We start from the raw sequence: 13,076 nt of genomic DNA, 5'->3' as shown, positions 1-13,076 counted from the left end.
TTGCGGGGTCAATCTCTATATCGTTTACTTCATCCTTATCAGTTTTTCTTTTGAATCAAATAATTAAACGATGATCCTCAATCTCTAGCCTCATTAATTCTTCATGACGTTCTAAGCTTAGAGAGGGAATTATCGCAGTTTTCTCTACTTCTCCCTGATGTGTCAAAAGTGTGTGTAGTAGTGCTTAATTTGAATTTCAACTTTTAAATTTATAAAACCTTTATTTTACTTTTAACACCCTAACGAGCAACAATACCCGATCAGATGTAGTATTTTAGGTTATCATCCCAAGAGAGCGTAGATGCATTTTAAGTTGGTTTATTAAATAGATTAGTTCTTATTAAAGAACTAAATATAGATTTTTATGTGTTTTTAAGGTTATAAATTCTTATCTCTAAGGAAAGATATGATTGAAGATAGATTCTTAATAAACAAAAGAACGAAGTAAAAAGAGAGTAAAGAATTAAAATAAACAATTATAAATAAAAGCAGTTGCATGAACGAATAACTCATACGGGAATCATATTAGACAAATTTCATAACTTATATTAACACAAATTAAGATAACAATCATAGAACAATCATTATTCCTAGGCAGGTTAAGAAAAGTGTTGCATAACATTCAATAGGCAGGACTTAAAGCATATACTAGACATGTGATGTGCATGACTAACATCTCAATTCTTAGTATTCAATTCAATTACATGATACATATTAACCTTATGATGTGGATGAACATGCAAATAGACTGACAAATTATATAAGCTATTAAATTTCAAGTAGATCAGCTCAAGTTACTAGCTGAAAGTCAATTATTACTTGGTTTTCATGCAATCATTAATCAAACACATCCAAACAGAGGATCTTCGACTAAGCCTAACAATATTAAACTATATTATATAAGTGTAACTCAAATTTAACAGATTTATCACTATTATGTTGTTTCACTTAGTTGCATGCAATTCAATTTAACAGGTTTAATTGACTAGATCTAAACAAGTAGCATAAATCGAATAATAGATCATTGGATTAAGTACTAATCATTCCTAAAATCATGTTATCTAATCATTAAGCATGTCAAACAAGTGTATTAAAACACAACAGATTCAAAACAGTTTAATTATCATCACATAAACTCAGTTTATATAGATCTGGAAAAAAATAGAAACTGTACGGATTTGAGCACGAAGCCGGCGGCTTTGTTCCAGTCAAGCCAGCGGCTTGGACTGGTGAAGCCGGCGTCTTCATCTGATTCCTAGACAAATTTAGTTTTTGTCCACGTAACCACTATGAATGTTTAGTTCATAATGGTAGACGAACAGATACAAAAAAAAGTAAATAAAACGAGATAAACGAGAATAAAAAGATAAAGTCATGTACCTCAAAAAAACGTAGATGAAAAGAAAACTTAATTTATAACTTGATAACTTGATTACAACTTGAAAATAAACCCTAATCTAAGAGCTTTCGTGATTTAGAGAAAAATTTAAAAGAAAAACGAAACAGTACATTGAAACTTGATACAGAAGGCCCCTATATATAGTTTCAAAATTGGTGGCCTAAGCCGGCGGCTTCAGTGGGAAGCCAGCGGCTTCACATGGCAGTGACTCCTTTTGCAAGTTTAACGTAGTCCGCAAGTAGATTAACGCATAATCGTCCTAGGTCAGGCCGACTGCTTCACAGATCCGGCAATCTTTTTGATTTTGTTTCCAATTTTAGATTTTTCTTGGACTTTAAGTACATGACACTGGACTCAAGCAGGCGGCTTCTGTGGTAAGCAGACGGCTTCATTGCTATCTTTCAAATCCTGGCATTTTCTGCAGAGTTCTGGAACTTTCTAGAATTTTATCACCATGCCGACGGCTTCAGGGTGCCAGGCCGGCGGATTCATGTTGATTTCTACAGTTTTTATTTGTTTTTGATCCTGTTTAATACATAACTTCAGCAAAATCATTAGAAATACATTTTTCCCCATTTTACTCATTTTAGTGTGTTTTCGGATTAAAATGACTTTAAAATACTAAGATAACTCCTTAAAATGTTATCAAAATTCTGTATAATTTAGGAGTTATCACTCCCATTTCTTCTTCCTCCTCAGATTCTTCCTCTTCCTCTATTTCTTCATTGGGATCCTCTTCTTCCATTTCTGGGTCATCAACAGACTGTGATTCGACACCCATCTCGATATCATCGTTTGGTAGTGGGGACTTATCATCGGAAGTGATTCGTTCGGCGGAAATAGCAAACATCTCTGCATGTCCAGAAAGATTGGTAGGTCAGTCAATTTTAAATGTAACGCTCTTCCCATGTGATCGCAAGATCAAGGTTTGATTATACACATCATTGACAAACCTAGCCGTGTTCATGAAAGGTCTTCCTAATACTATCGGCGTATCTAGGTCTTTCTTAATATCCATCACTACGAAATCCCTAGGATACAAGAATTTTTAGACTTTCACCAAGACATTCTCAACTATGACCCTAGGATATCGAATTGTGTGATCGGCAAGTTGGATTGTCATTTTGGTTGGTGACAAGTCTCCTAACTCTAATCTCTTGTAGAGAGAATAGGAAATTAGCTTAATACTTGCTCCTAAATCTGCTAGCGCATGAATGGTTCCAGATTGGTAGATTGAACATGGGAAAATGAATCGGCCCGTATCTCCTAGTTTCTTCGGTAGGAGTTTCTGAGCAATGCTGACCATTCTTCACTCAGTGGAAATTTGTTGGAATCTGGTATCCTTTCTTTTGTAGAGAGAAGCCTTCGGATGTATCTCTTCTGGTTGGGAACTTTGTACATAGTGTCCAGGAATCTTCCATCAAGTTTGTAGGTATCAAGCTTGGATAGTTCTTCTAGTAGCCTTCTAGGATAATGAAAATGAACGGGAGTTTGAGCGGGCAGCTTCTGAGTATATGTTGATTTATTCTTGAGCTTAGCTGACCTTCTCCGTGGTTCCTCCTCCGGGATTATGGAATCCATTTGCTTAGCTTCCTTTATGTAGGGATTTTGGATAGTATTACTTGGTAATCTCCCTCGTGGTCGGGTTTCAAGGCGTTGTGATAACTGTCCGAGTTGCATTTCTAGACTTTTGAGCAGAGCCAATTGGTTTCACATGAGTATCTCTATTTGGTATTGTCTAGACGTGGTTCTCTGATTTAGCTGTTTTTTCCTTGAATGAACTAAGTCAACTGATCATCAGTCCAGAGAGCAGAGTTGGTTATTTTCATAATTTGGGTGGTTGGAGAATTGTCCTCAGCTGGTGGTCCAGTGAGTGGAAGTGGTTGATCATAGGTCAATTGAGATTGTTGGGGTGGATAAGGTGGGAAAAGATAGCAAAAGGCTGGTTGTTTCTCTGAAATTGGTTAACCCTAGGTTGTTGATTGAATCCGGAATTTGATTGACGAGCGGGGTATTAAACGTAACAGACTGAACCGTCAGGATTCTCGTAATCTACTTGATATTCTTCAGTGGGTTGTGGGTTGGTACAATTGACACATGACTGAGCCTGGTTAAACTGCTGCGGTTGCGTCTTCAATTCTCCGAGTTGTTTGGCAAGAGTCTCCATCTTATCCGTAAGGGATTTGATAGCCTCTATTTTATTATTAAGTGCAGAGAGTGGAGCAGATGATGAAGTTGTTTCACCACTGTTCCAGTCATGATGATGCATTGTCATGTTCTCGAGCAACTCCCATGCTTTGTCTACGGTTTGGTTCATCAGATTTCCTTAAGCTGCTGCGTCGATCGTCGTCCTATGATTTACCGTAAGACCATTGTAGAAGGTACAGATTTGGGCTGACCATTCTAACTGGTGATTAGGGCATTTCTTCAGTAGGGTTTTGAATCGCTCCCATGCGGTGTAAAGAGATTCATCATAACTTTGTTTAAATTTAATGATGTCATTCTTAAGCTTAGTTTGTTTAGAAGGAGGGAAATATTTGGTTAAGAATTTAGTAGCCATCTCCGTCCATGACGTGATGGAATCTTTTTCCAATCCTTCAAACCATGTATGTGCATGATGAGTGAGTGAATAGGGGAAAAAGTATATCCGAACTATATCTTGTCCTATCCCTGGCTGTTTGTAGTAGTTCGAAAGAGATGTGATTTTATCAAGGTGAGAGTTAGGATCATCATTCGGTAGTCCATGAAATTGACAGCCATTTTGGATGAGCTGTATAATGTGATGTTTTAATTCGAATGAGTGTCCTTGAATCTCCGAAAATCTGATTGGTCCTCCTCGACCTTCAATTGAGGGTTTGGTATTTTCTGCTAGAGTAACGCGTAACGCCATTTGATTTCTGATCCGTTCTTCTTTGCGTGCTTTAGAGATTATTGCATCTAGATCAGGTACGAATAACAATGGCCCTGGTCTAGATCGGGTTTGGGTCATACACCGAGTATGCCCTCTTGTTTTTAATTTTAGGTAGATAAGCTAAGTTCCTAATTTAGTCTAGAGTGATCTTAATCTAAGGTAATCTAAGGTAATTATCCTAGGTTTAATTATGTTTTTGGTTCTTGCTACTGATTCCCTGGTATTTCGATAACAAAGCTTTGCATGAACTATTCAACAAACCAAGTGACCAGGCCGACTGCGAAGAGGCAGACTCCTTTTGGTTCCAATATAATTGGAGACTGTTCGAAAAATCGAACAACCAAGCCCGTGTATCATTGTATTTTCTAGACACCACTAAATGCTTGCGAATAGGTTTGATAGAAGCAGTATTCTCTGATACCAGTTTACCGGCAGCGGCGCCAAAAACTTGTCTACCTCTGATATGACCCAAATGGACGGTTTTATTTATGATGCGACGTTAGGCCGCAAGACGTCAGAATTAGCTATCAAGAGCTGAGAGCAATAGTTTATAATTTATATTTAGCGGAACCTAAATCGTACTACTCCTTATTATTGAAATGTCCCATTCATATCGATTATAAACGTTTCATATTAATTCGTTTCGTTGCGAGGTTTTGACCTCTATATGAGACGTTTTCCAAAGATTGCATTCGATTTTTAAAACAAACCATAACCTTTATTTTATCGATAAAGGTTTAAAAGCCTAACGTAGATTATCAAATAATGATAATCTAAAATATAACGTTTTACACACGACCATTACATAATCGTTTACAATAATATTACACATCGATTTAATTCTCCGAATGCAGTTTTTAAACAATATTATACAAGCATGCAGACTCCAATTCATGTCTTTATTTAGTATGCAACAGCGGAAGCTCTTAATAATCACCTGAGAATAAACATGCTTTAAACGTCAACAAAAATGTTAATGAGTTATAGGTTTAACCTATATATTTATCAAATCGTAATAATAGACCACAAGATTTCATATTTCCATTTCTCATAAACATCATGCATGCAAATAGCAATCTGCATAAAAAAATCATTCATATGATCAACACCTGGTAACCGACCTTAACAGGATGCATATAGAATATCCCCATCATTTCGGGAATCTCATCAGATATGATAAATTGAAGTACTAAAGCATCCGTAACTCAGATGAGGCTTGTTGGGCCAAATAGATCTATCTTTAGAATTCGCGTCAATTGGTGACAATTATAATAAACACCAATTCTTAGGCTACCAAGCTAAAAAGGGGCATATTCGGTTCGATAATTCAACATAGAATGTAATTTCGATTACTTGTGTCTATTTTATAAAACATTTATAAAACTGCATGTATTCTCATCCCAAAAATAATAAATTTTAAAAGTGGGACTATAACTCACTTTCACCTATTTTCACTTCATCGAAAAATAAGACTTGGACACGGGTCGATTCACGAACCTATAACAAATATATACATATATATCAAAGTATCATCGAAATATATATTCACAACATTTTTATTATGTGTTGACGTTTTAAGTTGTTAAGTTATCAGTCCAACGTTAGTAGTCCACAATTAGTAGTCCACAGTTAGTAGTACATAAATAAATCAATATATTATCTCAAATCAATCCACGACCCAGTGTATAAAAGTCTCAGACTCGATCACAACTCAAGGTATATATATTATTTTAGAATCAACCTTGACCCTTTATATGCTAACTCGATCATTACCGCATATAGAGTGACTTACGGTTATTCCAAATAATATATATAGATGACGTCGATATGATATGTCAAAACATTGTATACGTGTCTATGGTCTATAAAGATTACATAATATATGTTAGAATACATGTATAATACAATATAAGTTAGTTAAGTTATGGTTAGTATAGATTTGTTATAAAATTTACGTAGCTAAAACAAGTAAATTTTTCCAATTTTGTTTTACCCATCATTTCTTCGTTTTAAATCCGTTTTGAGTGAATAAAGTTTCTATGGTTTCGTATCAAACTTATCTTTATGAAAATAAACATAAAAAGTGATAGTTTATAGTCAGAGTTACAGGTTACAAGTCATTTTTGTAAGAGGTAGTCATTTCAGTCGAAAGAACGACGTCTAGATGACCATTTTGAAAAACATACTTCCACTTTGAGTTTAACCATGATTTTTGGATATAGTTTCATGTTCATATGAAATATAATTTTCCCAGAAGAACAACCTTTAAATCAAAGATTATCATAGTTTTTAATTATCCAACCCAAAACAGCCCCCGGTTTTACTACGACGGCGTATGTCCGGCTTTACGGTGTTCTTCGTGTTTTCAGGTTTTAAATCATTAAGTTAGCATATCATATAGATATAGAACATATATTTAGTTGATTTTAAAAGTTAATTTAGAATGATTAACTTTGTTTGCGAACAAGTTTAGAATTAACTAAACTATGTTCTAGTGATTACAAGTTTAAATCTTCGAATAAGATAGTTATATATATATGAATAGGATGATGTTATGAACATCATCACTACCTCAAGTATAGTAGGTAAACCTACAGGAAGTGACAAGAAATGATCTAGCTTCAAAAGATCTTGGATGGCTTGAAAGTTCTTGAAGTAGAATCATGACACGAAAACAAGTTCAAGTAAGATTTCTATTCGAACTAAGATTGTTATAGTTATAGAAATCGAATCATAGTTTGACTATGAGTATTACCTTGAAATAGAATGATATCCTACTGTAAATAACAAAGATTTCTTGAGGTTGGTTGATCACTTGAAATGGATTTGCAAGATTGGAAGTGAGCTAGCAAACTTGAAAGTGTTCTTGATGTGTTCTTGAGTAGTTGTTTTGTAAGTTGATCTAGGTTAGGATTTTTGAGCTAGATTGAGCAAGATTTTGATGAAGATGATGAAGAACACTTAGAACATCAAGAGAGAGTTTGATATAGAGATCAATTTGATGCATGAAAGTTGAATGAGAAAGTGTTTGTGTGTGTTTGATATTCACGAAAATTAGCATGGCCATATAAGGTCACATTAGTTTGTAATTTTGTGTAATCATTCATGCTAGTTGCCAAATGATGGTTCCCACATATTTAGTGACTCATTAAGGCTGCTAAGAGCTGATAATTGAAGTGTATATACCAATAGTAAATACATCGAATTCCAGAGGTTTACAGGCAGTGAATTCTTTGTAGGATCATCCTACACGAGTTCTTGTGGCGTTAGTTCTATGGCTGGATTCAGAGTTATTGTTGTTTTGCATCGCAGCCTGTACTGAGGCTATGTTTGCTGCAAGAAAAACACGGAAGTCTTCCTCGGTCATGTTCAAGTTCTGACGAGTAGTCGGTGCCATTTCCTTCAAAAATAGCCAAAAGAATTAAGTTAATCATATAGAATATTAAGAGTAGTCAATAGTATTTCGTAGCATAATATGAACTCATTTATAAAAGCTTTTTCTTCATATTAGCGTTTTATAAGTTTTAATTTGGGTAGTACCTACCCGTTAAGTTCATACTTATAGCTAATATACAATTCAACTACTACAATTCTATATGAAAAACTGATTATAACAATATTTCACGTTCAAACTTTTATACAATATTTTACAAACTTACAATACCGCTATTTTACATATAGCATGAAATATAGCACACGATAACTTTGATACAAGGCAGTTGTGAAAACAATTCTAGTTTAATGCAAGTCATTCAGCAAAGGCAATAAAGACACGTAATTCATAGGTCCAGAAACAAGTCATGCATTCGGCCCATCCTTGGTCTTGTGGAAAATAACCGTTGTGGTCATTGGCTAGGCAGCATGTTGTAATGTCGTCAAAAGGACGGGGGTTACGTAATGCCCAACAGCCCCGTAACAATCTAAAAACCTTATTTCTCAAACTACTGAATCCGTCACCTGTGGGAATGTTTTATTTAGAAGTTGCAATCCTATGTTCTTTTTCTCAATTTGGTGAGAAGCGAACATCACTAATCTGCAAACATAACATACTTCTTTAAGTTGCATGTTTTCTATGGTTTATGAAACGGTTATCAGTTTTATATTTTTACTACAGGAAATTACCTAAATTAAACTAAAATACAAAAGGCAAGTATACCTATCGTGTAATAATATAGCTAAGGTAAAGTCCGGGAGGTCGATCCGTGGACACTATTATCGGGTGATCTACTAGGTTAAATTAGTTAATTAAGTAGTTAAACTAGATTTAGTAATATATAGTAATTTTAGTAACTTTCGGGGGATTTACCGTTTAATGACCGGTATGTGTGACGACCCGTAAATTTCCGACCAAATTTAAACTTAATCTTTATATGGTTTTGACATGATAAGCAAAGTCTGTAATGTTGAGTCTCAAAAAAAAAATTAACTATTTTCATGAATTCATTGACCTTCGACTGCTCTCGACAATTCACGAGCCACTATTTGAAAATAGATACATACATATATTTAAATATGTGAATTTGAAATATAAATTGGAATATTATATGACGTAATTGTTAGAACTAATAATGCAAAATAAAATAATATATAATACTATTATTTAAAAGGTATATATATATATATATATATATATATATATATATATATATATTTTCGAATTTTGTAATCGACAGTAACGCTCAATTGTAATTTGATCGATATTAAACGAGTTAAATAGAAAGTTATGTGATTTTAAAATAAACGGATAGCCGAAAATGAGTTTTACAAACTATAGGCTTATTAAAAATGTATTTAGAAACTATTGGTTGAATTTTGAAACTTTTCATATTTTACTTGGGGTTGGGAGAGTGAATAATTAATGTAATTTTTATTTAATAGTTAATGCTCGAATTTTATATCATAATGACCAAAATAAATACATATAGCTAATTTAAAAATTTGGAAATTTTCTGAGTACTTTTATCCGCCACTGAATAACAACGGACTACGAAATATAGCTAATGAAAGTGTCGGCAGTCTGATGTCTACATCTCTTAGCTATAACCACGTTTTTTTAATTCTAGTGATTCATAAGATATACATATTTAATATTATATATTACATATGCAAGAACATATTGACACACACATTTAACAAACTAAATTTCACTAACCATCACCAACCATGGGTGTTCCTACGGCAACCATCATCGTGACCGTCAAGCAACCACCATCGTTGAAATGTCCCGTTCTTATTGATTAAAAACGTTCCATATTAATTGATTTCGTTGCGAGGTTTTGACCTCTATATGAGACGTTTTTCAAAGACTGCATTCATTTTTAAAACAAATCATAACCTTTATTTCATAAATAAAGGTTTAAAAAGCTTTACGTACATTATCAAATAATGATAATCTAAAATATCCTGTTTACACACGACCATTACATAATGGTTTACAATACAAATATTTTACATCGAAATCAGTTTCTTGAATGCAGTTTTTACACAATATCATACAAACATGGACTCCAAATCTTGTCCTTATTTTAGTATGCAACAGCGGAAGCTCTTAGTATTCACCTGAGAATAAACATGCTTTAAACGTCAACAAAAATGTTGGTGAGTTATAGGTTTAACCTATATATATCAAATCGTAACAATAGACCACAAGATTTCATATTTCAATACACATCCCATACATAGAGATAAAAATCATTCATATGGTGAACACCTGGTAACCGACATTAACAAGATGCATATATAGGAATATCCCCATCATTCCGGGACACCCTTCGGATATGATATAAATTTCGAAGTACTAAAGCATCCGGTACTTTGGATGAGGCTTGTTGGGCCCAATAGATCTATCTTTAGGATTCGCATTAATTAGGGTGTCTGTTCCCTAATTCTTAGATTACCAGACTTAATAAAAAGGGGCATATTCGATTTCGATAATTCAACCATAGAATGTAGTTTCACGTACTTGTGTCTATTTTGTAAATCATTTATAAAACCTGCATGTATTCTCATCCCAAAAATATTAGATTTTAAAAGTGGGACTATAACTCACTTTCACAGATTTTTACTTCGTCGGGAAGTAAGACTTGGCCACTGGTTGATTCACGAACCTATAACAATATATACATATATATCAAAGTATGTTCAAAATATATTTACAACACTTTTAATATATTTTGATGATTTAAGTTTATTAAGTCAGTTGTCCTCGTTAGTAACCTACAACTAGTTGTCCAAAGTTAGATGTACAGAAATAAATCGATAAATATTATCTTGAATCAATCCACGACCCAGTGTATATGTATCTCAGTATTGATCACAACTCAAACTATATATATTTTGGAATCAACCTCAACCCTGTATAGCTAACTCCAACATTCACATATAGAGTGTCTATGGTTGTTCCGAAATATATATAGATGTGTCGACATGATAGGTCGAAATATTGTATACGTGTCTATGGTATCTCAAGATTACATAATATACAATACAAGTTGATTAAGTTGTGGTTGGAATAGATTTGTTACCAATTTTCACGTAGCTAAAATGAGAAAAATTATCCAATCTTGTTTTACCCATAACTTCTTCATTTTAAATCCGTTTTGAGTGAATCAAATTGCTATGGTTTTATATTAAACTCTATTTTATGAATCTAAACAGAAAAAGTATAGGTTTATAGTCGGAAAAATAAGTTACAATCCGTTTTTGTAAAGGTAGTCATTTCAGTCGAAAGAACGACGTCTAGATGACCATTTTAGAAAACATACTTCCACTTTGAGTTTAACCATAATTTTTGGATATAGTTTCATGTTCATAATAAAAATCATTTTCACAGAATAACAACTTTTAAATCAAAGTTTATCATAGTTTTTAATTAACTAACCCAAAACAGCCCGTGGTGTTACAACGACAGCGTAAATCCGGTTTTACGGTGTTTTTCGTGTTTCCAGGTCTTAAATCATTAAGTTAGCATATCATATAGATATAGAAAATGTGTTTAGTTGATTTTAAAAGTCAATTTAGAAGGATTAACTTTTATTTGCGAACAAGTTTAGAATTAACTAAACTATGTTCTAGTGATTACAAGTTTAAACCTTCGAATAAGATAGCTTTATATGTATGAATCGAATGATGTTATGAACATCATTACTACCTCAAGTTCCTTGGATAAACCTACTGGAAATGAGAAAAATAGATCTAGCTTCAAAGGATCCTTGGATGGCTTGAAAGTTCTTGAAGCAGAATCATGACACGAAAACAATTTCAAGTAAGATTTCCACTCGAAATAAGATTGTTATAGTTATAGAAATTGAATTAAAGTTTGAATATGATTATTACCTTGTATTAGAAAGATAACCTACTGTAAGTAACAAAGGTTTCTTGATCTTGGATGATTACTTGGAATGGATTTGGAAAACTTGGAAGTAAACTTGCAATCTTGGAAGTATTCTTGATTTTATGAAACTAGAACTTTTGGAATTTATGAAGAACACTTAGAACTTGAAGATAGAACTTGAGAGAGATCAATTAGATAAAGAAAATTGAAGAATGAAAGTGTTTGTAGGTGTTTTTGGTCGTTGGTGTATGGATTAAATATAAAGGATATGTAATTTTGTTTTCATGTAAATAAGTCATGAATGATTACTCATATTTTTGTAATTTTATGAGATATTTCATGCTAGTTGCCAAATGATGGTTCCCACATGTGTTAGGTGACTCACATGGGCTGCTAAGAGGTTATCATTGGAGTGTATATACTAATAGTACATACATCTAAAAGCTGTGTATTGTACGAGTACGAATACGGGTGCATACGAGTAGAATTGTTGATGAAACTGAACGAGGATGTAATTGTAAGCATTTTTGTTAAGTAGAAGTATTTTGATAAGTGTTTTGAAGTCTTTAAAAATTGTATGAATACATATTAAAACACTACATGTATATACATTTTAACTGAGTCGTTAAGTCATCGTTAGTCGTTACATGTAAATGTTGTTTTGAAGCCTTTAGGTTAACGATCTTGTTGAATGTTGTTAACCCATTGTTTATTATAACAAATGAGATGTTAAATTGTTATATTATCATGATATTATGATATATAATATATCTTAGTATGATATATATACAGTTAAATGTCGTTACAACGATAATCGTTACATATATGTCTCGTTTCGAAATCATTAAGTTAGTAGTCTTATTTTTACATATGTATTTCATTGTTAATACACTTAATAATATATTTACTTATTATTTAACATAATTAACCAAGTGTATCAATATCTTAATATGATTCATATGTACCTAGTAAGACGTTGTTATAACGATAATCGTTATATATATCATTTTCGAGTTTCTTAAATTAATAGTCTCATCTTTATGTATATAACTCGTTGTTAAAATACCTAATGAGATACATAATTATAATAAAATCATGTTAACTATATATATAACCATATATATGTCATCGTATAGTTTTTACAAGTTTTAACGTTCGTGAATCACCGGTCAACTTGGGTGGTCAATTGTCTATATGAAACCTATTTCAATTAATCAAATCTTAACAAGTTTGATTGCTTAACATGTTGGAAACACTTAATCATGTAAATAACAATTTCATTTAATATATATATAAACATGGAAAAGTTCGGGTCACTACAGTACCTACCCGTTAAATAAATTTCGTCCCGAAATTTTAAGCAGTTGGAGGTGTTGACGTATCTTCTGGAAATAAATGCGGGTATTTCTTCTTCATCTGATCTTCACGCTCCC

At 33.0% G+C, this 13,076-nt stretch overlaps 1 non-coding gene across 1 annotated transcript; it reads left to right on the top strand.

The window, feature by feature from the left end:
* The first annotated feature begins 3,804 nt into the window (after window positions 1–3,804).
* LOC139851178 (small nucleolar RNA R71) lies at window positions 3,805–3,910 on the top strand. The gene has a single exon (XR_011760535.1). It is a non-coding gene; the product is annotated as a small nucleolar RNA R71 (small nucleolar RNA).
* Window positions 3,911–13,076: the final 9,166 nt, after the last annotated feature.

Source organism: Rutidosis leptorrhynchoides, chromosome 5 (assembly GCF_046630445.1).
Source record: "Rutidosis leptorrhynchoides isolate AG116_Rl617_1_P2 chromosome 5, CSIRO_AGI_Rlap_v1, whole genome shotgun sequence".
NCBI lineage: Eukaryota > Viridiplantae > Streptophyta > Magnoliopsida > Asterales > Asteraceae > Rutidosis > Rutidosis leptorrhynchoides.
Note: the sequence above shows the minus strand (reverse complement) of the source record. Positions and strands in the feature narration are given on the sequence as shown.